The following is a 10,126-nucleotide window of genomic DNA, read 5'->3' as shown; positions in this document are numbered from 1 at the left end:
ACTCACGAAATTTATCAATAGATTCCTGACGCACAGTGCAAATACTACTACAATTCCAAGTGTACACTGGGGCTTTAGGACGTCTCCCCATAGCCTCATCCGCCATCACTTGTACCTCATCTCTTGGAACCATTATCTCCTTCTCCATTATGCAACCATTTTTCACTTCATAAGCACGACCTCTGGTGTCAACTGCATGCAGCAAACTATTACTTTGAAAATAACTCTCTTCATTAAAAAAAGGTTCACTACTTGAACTATGCATCCATTTTCCTAAAAACACTTTAGAAAAGTTTGTTCTGTTCACTACTCTTTTCCTTTTGCTTTGTGATTTCAGTACATTAACCATTTTGTCTAATGTACGCATCCTATTCAAAATTAAAATGAATAGTTTCCTTTTTAATTCTAATGCCTTTGTTGCAATGGCTTCAATTTCTTTTTTTCTCTTATAAAACTTAGCCTTTTGCTTATATTTCTTCACATCCTTTATCAAATTGGACATAACTCTTCTCTGAAACATTTTTCTACGTATCTCTTTAAACGCTGTTTTTCTGTTTAAGTTAATCTTTTTAGTTGCAGAAGGTATATTTGCATTAACTAAATTCTCAATTTTTTCCTGTCCATTTCTATTGAAAACATTCTTTCCAGTACAGACATTTTGTACATTTTTCCTTTTTTTGAATATGTTCTTTAAAAATTTTTTTGTCTGCTTACCAGAAGATTTTTTCTTTTTCCCAACATGAGCATCTCCAACTAACTTAGGTCCTCCAGTTGTCTTCAAATATAGGTTTTTTTTGTGGTCTTTCTTTACTCTGGATTTTGTAGGCATCTTAAATTTTGTTCACTGCTCTTCAGCAATACCTGAAAAAAACTAAAAAAAAATTCCTTTATTTTATTTAAATATATTACTACATTTGTTTTCACATTAGTCACAAAACGAAATTTCTTTGCCAATTTGAAAGCACACTTACTACTCTTTTTTTTGGCAAGTGATAATCACTTTTACAGACTGACACATTATGAATCCACTTTTCAGATTTTTTAAAAAGCACATGTCCAAACTGCTTTTTCAGACCAGCACCATTTGTAACCTGGGTGACTGCCTACACTCCAGCAAGGGCAACCAGCCTTAGTGATGCTGAATGTATTTGCATTACTGACTGAAACCTCAAACCCCACTCGCTTGTGAATACTGTGCATGATTCCACATGGTAAGCAGCTGGGTGTGTGCTAAGAGTCTGCTTCTGCACCAAAAAATGGCTCCCCCTTTCCATCTAATGCAACTGTGAAATCACCAGAGCAATACGCAATAAATCTCTGCCTGTAATTCCTATTTGCACACAGAGTCATGTTTTCACATTAGTCACAAAACGAAATTTCTTTGCCAATTTGAAAGCACACTTACTACTTTTTTTTTGGCAAGTGATAATCACTTTTACAGACTGACACATTATGAATCCACTTTTCAGATTCTTAAAAAAGCACATGTCCAAACTGCTTTTTCAGACCAGCACCATTTGTAACCTGGGTGACTGCCTACACTCCAGCAAGGGCAACCAGCCTTAGTGATGCTGAATGTATTTGCATTACTGACTGAAACCTCAAACCCCACTCGCTTGTGAATACTGTGCATGATTCCACATGGTAAGCAGCTGGGTGTGTGCTAAGAGTCTGCTTCTGCACCAAAAAATGGCTCCCCCTTTCCATCTAATGCAACTGTGAAATCACCAGAGCAATACGCAATAAATCTCTGCCTGTAATTCCTATTTGCACACAGAGTCATGTTTTCACATTAGTCACAAAACGAAATTTCTTTGCCAATTTGAAAGCACACTTACTACTCTTTTTTTTGGCAAGTGATAATCACTTTTACAGACTGACACATTATGAATCCACTTTTCAGATTCTTAAAAAAGCACATGTCCAAACTGCTTTTTCAGACCAGCACCATTTGTAACCTGGGTGACTGCCTACACTCCAGCAAGGGCAACCAGCCTTAGTGATGCTGAATGTATTTGCATTACTGACTGAAACCTCAAACCCCACTCGCTTGTGAATACTGTGCATGATTCCACATGGTAAGCAGCTGGGTGTGTGCTAAGAGTCTGCTTCTGCACCAAAAAATGGCTCCCCCTTTCCATCTAATGCAACTGTGAAATCACCAGAGCAATACGCAATAAATCTCTGCCTGTAATTCCTATTTGCACACAGAGTCATGTTTTCACATTAGTCACAAAACGAAATTTCTTTGCCAATTTGAAAGCACACTTACTACTCTTTTTTTTGGCAAGTGATAATCACTTTTACAGACTGACACATTATGAATCCACTTTTCAGATTCTTAAAAAAGCACATGTCCAAACTGCTTTTTCAGACCAGCACCATTTGTAACCTGGGTGACTGCCTACACTCCAGCAAGGGCAACCAGCCTTAGTGATGCTGAATGTATTTGCATTACTGACTGAAACCTCAAACCCCACTCGCTTGTGAATACTGTGCATGATTCCACATGGTAAGCAGCTGGGTGTGTGCTAAGAGTCTGCTTCTGCGCCAAAAAATGGCTCCCCCTTTCCATCTAATGCAACTGTGAAATCACCAGAGCAATACGCAATAAATCTCTGCCTGTAATTCCTATTTGCACACAGAGTCATGTTTTCACATTAGTCACAAAACGAAATTTCTTTGCCAATTTGAAAGCACACTTACTACTCTTTTTTTTGGCAAGTGATAATCACTTTTACAGACTGACACATTATGAATCCACTTTTCAGATTCTTAAAAAAGCACATGTCCAAACTGCTTTTTCAGACCAGCACCATTTGTAACCTGGGTGACTGCCTACACTCCAGCAAGGGCAACCAGCCTTAGTGATGCTGAATGTATTTGCATTACTAACTGAAACCTCAAACCCCACTCGCTTGTGAATACTGTGCATGATTCCACATGGGAAGCAGCTGGGTGTGTGCTAAGAGTCTGCTTCTGCACCAAAAAATGGCTCCCCCTTTCCATCTAATGCAACTGTGAAATCACCAGAGCAATACGCAATAAATCTCTGCCTGTAATTCCTCTTTGCACACAGAGTCATGTTTTCACATTAGTCACAAAACGAAATTTCTTTGCCAATTTGAAAGCACACTTACTACTCTTTTTTTTGGCAAGTGATAAACACTTTTACAGACTGACACATTATGAATCCACTTTTCAGATTTTTTAAAAAGCACATGTCCAAACTGCTTTTTCAGACCAGCACCATTTGTAACCTGGGTGACTGCCTACACTCCAGCAAGGGCAACCAGCCTTAGTGATGCTGAATGTATTTGCATTACTGACTGAAACCTCAAACCCCACTCGCTTGTGAATACTGTGCATGATTCCACATGGTAAGCAGCTGGGTGTGTGCTAAGAGTCTGCTTCTGCGCCAAAAAATGGCTCCCCCTTTCCATCTAATGCAACTGTGAAATCACCAGAGCAATACGCAATAAATCTCTGCCTGTAATTCCTATTTGCACACAGAGTCATGTTTTCACATTAGTCACAAAACGAAATTTCTTTGCCAATTTGAAAGCACACTTACTACTCTTTTTTTTGGCAAGTGATAAACACTTTTACAGACTGACACATTATGAATCCACTTTTCAGATTCTTAAAAAAGCACATGTCCAAACTGCTTTTTCAGACCAGCACCATTTGTAACCTGGGTGACTGCCTACACTCCAGCAAGGGCAACCAGCCTTAGTGATGCTGAATGTATTTGCATTACTGACTGAAACCTCAAACCCCACTCGCTTGTGAATACTGTGCATGATTCCACATGGTAAGCAGCTGGGTGTGTGCTAAGAGTCTGCTTCTGCGCCAAAAAATGGCTCCCCCTTTCCATCTAATGCAACTGTGAAATCACCAGAGCAATACGCAATAAATCTCTGCCTGTAATTCCTATTTGCACACAGAGTCATGTTTTCACATTAGTCACAAAACGAAATTTCTTTGCCAATTTGAAAGCACACTTACTACTCTTTTTTTTGGCAAGTGATAAACACTTTTACAGACTGACACATTATGAATCCACTTTTCAGATTCTTAAAAAAGCACATGTCCAAACTGCTTTTTCAGACCAGCACCATTTGTAACCTGGGTGACTGCCTACACTCCAGCAAGGGCAACCAGCCTTAGTGATGCTGAATGTATTTGCATTACTGACTGAAACCTCAAACCCCACTTGCTTGTGAATACTGTGCATGATTCCACATGGTAAGCAGCTGGGTGTGTGCTAAGAGTCTGCTTCTGCACCAAAAAATGGCACCCCCTTTCCATCTAATGCAACTGTGAAATCACCAGAGCAATACGCAATAAATCTCTGTCTATAATTCCTCTTTGCACACAGAGTCATGTTTTCACATTAGTCACAAAACGAAATTTCTTTGCCAATTTGAAAGCACACTTACTACTCTTTTTTTTGGCAAGTGATAATCACTTTTACAGACTGACACATTATGAATCCACTTTTCAGATTCTTAAAAAAGCACATGTCCAAACTGCTTTTTCAGACCAGCACCATTTGTAACCTGGGTGACTGCCTACACTCCAGCAAGGGCAACCAGCCTTAGTGATGCTGAATGTATTTGCATTACTGACTGAAACCTCAAACCCCACTCGCTTGTGAATACTGTGCATGATTCCACATGGTAAGCAGCTGGGTGTGTGCTAAGAGTCTGCTTCTGCACCAAAAAATGGCTCCCCCTTTCCATCTAATGCAACTGTGAAATCACCAGAGCAATACGCAATAAATCTCTGCCTGTAATTCCTATTTGCACACAGAGTCATGTTTTCACATTAGTCACAAAACGAAATTTCTTTGCCAATTTGAAAGCACACTTACTACTCTTTTTTTTGGCAAGTGATAATCACTTTTACAGACTGACACATTATGAATCCACTTTTCAGATTCTTAAAAAAGCACATGTCCAAACTGCTTTTTCAGACCAGCACCATTTGTAACCTGGGTGACTGCCTACACTCCAGCAAGGGCAACCAGCCTTAGTGATGCTGTATGTATTTGCATTACTGAGTCCAACCTCAAACCCTTAAACTATTCTTTTTTTATACCAGTACACCTTAATTTATCGTGAAAACATAGTCCATATTATTTTACATGTTCCTCACATTTAAATTTCTCCCAAAACAGAAAATAATAAACACAACTTCAACAAAAAGAATTGCATTTCTATTATTCATTTCTTAATTTACCATATACATCCCCTCTCAAACTCTAAACTCACCTTTAAAATTAGTTAGTTGTGAAAGAAATGTGGCACTCAAACAGCAGATTATCAGAGCCAGGATCTCTGTTCTTTACACCTCTCTCCTCTCAGCAGAACCAGATAATGGCAAACTTTCCCTCTCTTTTTCCACACATATACATGTTAATTTCAAATCTCAGTGCTTCCCCCTTTTTTTCAAATGTAATCACACATTTCTATTGGTTGAAAACCAACCCTTTTCCAAAAGTACCCTTCCCCCAACTTGACTTCTGCCTAGTACCCTTCCCCCAACTTGACTTCTGCCTGCTACCATAGCAACAGCTCATGGAACACTGCTGTGTGGAGTTAGGTCAGAAGTTCACCAAACAATGTTTCAATTTCACAGAGCAAGAGTGCTTGACTTTTCAAACCTAACAGCAAATCCACAGTACTGTTCTTTGGTAACACATTTTTCTGTACCAATACAAAACATGCTTATATAAATTTACACATACAGCCTAGTTTTTAGTGTAGAATGGTATGAAACAGCCAATCAGTTCTTTTAAAAAAAAAAAAATATGTATGCCTCCATTTCCAAACTGTCTTTCATTTCTTTTTACCATTCTACTGAAATACACCTCCTGAGTGCATCCAGATCTCCTTGGAAGATGTTCACAGTATGGATTGTAGGACACAGCTATGTCTTCTGGAGTGAAAAGTTTGCAGAGAAAACAGGTATGGTGAGAGACCTTGCTTTGCCAAATGTAGACATTAAATGGATTGGTCAGAGAGGGTTAAAGTGGCACCAATTGATGCCATTGGTGAAATCCTTCATGCAAAACCAACACCCTGACCTCATAATAGTGCACTGTGGTGGCAATGACCTAGGCACTTTGACTGGGGTAGGTCTGGAAATGCTTATGAAGGACACCTTTGCACAACTGTTTTCACTTTTCCCTAAAACTGCCTTTGTGTTTTCTAACATATGCCAAAGGCAAAAATGGAACTGGTCCAATCATTTCTGTCCGCAGATTGACAAAGCAAGAAAGCACGTCAACAAATCTGTTTCTGCTTTCCTCCGTGACTATGGTATGGGTTCCATTTACCACAACAACTTGCGTTACGACATGCAAGACATTTATAGAGGAGATGGTGTGCACTTCAATGATGAAGGGAACAGAGTCTTCCTCTTGAACCTTAGACTCTGCATCGGTACTTACTTGTAGGTACCACTAAATAATCACTTCATAAACACAACGGCTCTTTTTAGAGCCCCCTAATATCTAAACACTTAAATCTGCATTTCATTTCTTTTTTTTTTTTACCGTACGCTTACCGTACGCGTACCCCGCGATTTTTTTTAAAATCAATAAATGTTTTCTTTGTACTTTTCTGTCCTTCTTTGACCCCCTTACAAATGTTAGGGGGTCTGTAACTCTCCTCCTTGCCCCCTTTTCTTGTTATCACTCTTTTTTTTCTGAGTGAAACACACGAAATGGCGGCCGCCGCTTCCTGGTTTCGACCGATTCGAATGTTTACTAAGATCTAAGAGCCAATCAGAATCGCGCTCGCGCACGCCACCGTACGCGTACGGTAAGCGTACCGTAAGCGCACCGTAAGCTGGCTCAGATATATATATTGATTTAAAGGCTATTTTCTCAGAATCTACTGAACAGATTTACACCAAACCTACAAAAGGCACTTCCTTGACCTGAGGACTACCTCTCTGCCAAATTTCTAGTAATTCTGTTCAGCCGTTCGGGCTGTAGCCCTGTCTAAAGGTCCTATGGAAAAATGCATGGGAAAAACGCGTTTTGGGACCCCCCTTTTATCTCAGCCCCCGCTTGACGAATCCCCCCGAGACTTTCAGGGAAGGAGCGGAGCATAGCGCCCCACCTATTTTGAAAAATTCGCGAGGATTCGTCGACCGGCGCCAAAGTTATTCAAAATAGAATGTTGCGGATTTCCTATGGAAACGTGGTCCTAACTGTAACTACCTACTGGCGACCGCCAGTAGGTAATATATATCTATATATATATCTATATATATATCTATATCTATATATATATCTATATATATATATATATATATATATATATATATCTATATCTTTATATATATATATATATATATATATATATATATATATATATATATATATATATATATATATATATATATATATATATATATATATATATATATATATATATTACCTACTGGCGGTCGCCAGTAGGTAGTTATAGTTAGGACCCTGTTTCCATAGGAAATCCGCAACATTCTATTTGGAATAACTTTGGCGCCGGTCGACAAATCCTCGCGAAATTTTCCCTCTATGCGTAACCGGGACACATGTTACCAGTGTGACCAGACAAGCACAAGTGCCTTTCTGTTCTTCTTGGTGCTACTTTTACCTGAGGCTTTAAAAATTCATAAATCCGCTTCTACGTTTTGTATGTTTGTTGTTTTGGTGTCATTTTATGTATTAAAAGTTACACTATTTCTCTGAATTGGTTTGGGATTTTCACTTTATTACTGTCTAAGTGCTGCATAAATACTTTACAAATAGCCTCTAAGGTTAATGCTGACTGCTTTGTGCAAGCTACCAGAGGGTTAAGCTCTGGTTTATTTAGTGACTTTAGTGGTTCACCCTGACCAGGAATTTGTCTAATATTTGAGTGGGTCTCTCACCCTACCCCACCAACTAGTAAACCAACTACTTACACATCCATTCAGACCCTGCAATGCAAAACCCTCTAAGCTCAGCCAACCCAATCCACCCTACATCATCTCCAGCTGTACTGTCGTCTCAGGCAAAATTAAGCATGTTACTATTATACCCCTCCTCAAAAGGACCACAACTAATGTTAACATACTTGCCAACTGCAGATCAATCTCTGGTTTTACCACCATTGCCTAAATCCTTGAAGAGGTTGTTATCTCTCACATTTCTGCTCTGCAGATCCACTTTCAAAGACCCGTATAGCAGTACACACACATTATGGTAGCTAAAGTCCAGACCTACATTTGTCAATGTAAACCACTTCATGGCTCCCTACACAAAATGGTTTCTACTGTACAGAACTGGAATAGACTGTAGCTGCACCTGTCAAGCCTGATATTTATCTGGCTCTAACCCAGCAATAGGAGCCTTATATTGGCACATGCCTTTCTAAAGTTCTCCTGAATTCTTGTGAGGTATTCCTCATCTACGCACAGACTGTAGAATAACATGAACATTTTCCTGCTACAAATATTTTATCCTCTCACTGAGCATAAAGCTTCCTGGAGCCTAGTGGGAATCCTCTTGAAGAGTCAATTATCCTGTTGCAGTCCGAGTTAATGTTCTCTCTACAGGTCCATGTAAGTGGTAAATATTTTCCAGCACTCACTGGTATAAGCAGGTGCCACAGCCCTTTGATGTATTAATTGTGCAAGTAAAGCTCCTGTGACCTAAATGCCAATAAATCTTACACAACCTCTCCTAAAACTGTGATCCCCAAATTCCTCCACAATTTTCGATGTTTAAGGCTTGCAAGTTTTTGAAGGAGCAAGAAAAAAAAACAGCTCTGACCATTCCTCATTCATTCAATAAATATTGACATCTCATCAGTCTGTCAATTCTTTTTCAAGTCCCCAGATAAGATAACTCTCTTCAGTTTCAGATGTTTATGGAATCTCACTCCATCCTAGGAAATTAGTAGTCGAGTTTGGAAGCAGTTCAGCAAGCAATTGAAACTGTTGTTAGATGTCCAGTACCCCATGTAAATTATTGATGCGAGAACACCATCCATGCTTATGCAATGGGATGTGTCATTGGATTTGGATAGCCACTGCCGACTGCTGTAGTGTCTATGACCTAGCCAAGAAGAGATTCTCTAATTTTCTAGAATGACTATATGCTCACCTCAGATCCTGAACTGGGAACTGCTGAATTGCTCAAGGGCTATTATTGTCCTCTGTGTAGTTTTTGTCATTGATAATTTATTGAGAAAACATTATTGTGGCAGGGAATATCAAGGGCAAACTATCAAAAGGTCACAATATTGAAGGACAAAATATTGAACAAGTAATTTGCACAAAGAGAGGTAAGGATTTACTATTCTTAACCCCACACCTACAAACCTTGAAGATACATATATCATCAAGATATGCATAGGCATAGAAAATGCATACAAACGTAACTTTTGATATTTTGTTGCTCTATGTTCTTGTTGCAGTATTGTGACCATTCAAAATTTTGTACTCAATATTCCCGACCTACATCCAAAAATAACCTCCAACAACTAGAAAAATCATATAAGGGATATGGTTTGTGGCTGTCAAGGGCTAACGGGTTAGGGGCAATAAATCTATGGTACTAAGTAACAATATACAGAAAGTGATCACTGACACAATATCATAGTACCCAATATAATTATCAAAAATATTTTGTCAAAAATAACTCTTGCCACTATATCGTGATTCTCTACTTACAATGGTAGGTACAAAAATATTGGCAAAAAAATTATTGTTGACACTAATATCATCCCAAAATATCAATTTTTTTATATAAAGTTTAAAGTAGCAAATGTTACATATTTTAATATATAATTTTAATATAATGTAAATTAAATATATTCCACTAATATTTAATGCTATACAGTAAATATATACTTAGATAGATAGATAGGTAGATATAAACACATATATGTGTGTTTATATCTATTTATCTATCTATTTATCTATACACACACACAGATAGAGAAAAATAATAAAACAAAATATATATTTATTTTGCATTATATTAATTTTTAATGTATTAGTAAGAATGTATACACATGGAGAGATATATAAGTATATATACTCACACTAAAGAATTTACGATATTTTTCTTAATTATGTTAGA

General features: G+C 38.1%; 1 long non-coding RNA gene across 1 annotated transcript; it reads right to left on the bottom strand.

The window, feature by feature from the left end:
* Positions 1–623: 623 nt before the first annotated feature.
* Positions 624–6,725, bottom strand: LOC146823206 (uncharacterized). The gene is made up of 2 exons (XR_014961890.1): positions 4,877–6,725; positions 624–1,404 (listed from the first exon to the last, which is right to left on the bottom strand). It is a non-coding gene; the product is annotated as an uncharacterized LOC146823206 (long non-coding RNA).
* Between the last annotated feature and the right edge of the window lie 3,401 nt (positions 6,726–10,126).

The sequence above is a fragment of the Triturus cristatus genome, chromosome 5_2 (assembly GCF_964204655.1).
Source record: "Triturus cristatus chromosome 5_2, aTriCri1.1, whole genome shotgun sequence".
In the NCBI taxonomy this organism is placed as follows: Eukaryota; Metazoa; Chordata; class Amphibia; order Caudata; family Salamandridae; genus Triturus; species Triturus cristatus.
Note: the sequence above shows the minus strand (reverse complement) of the source record. Positions and strands in the feature narration are given on the sequence as shown.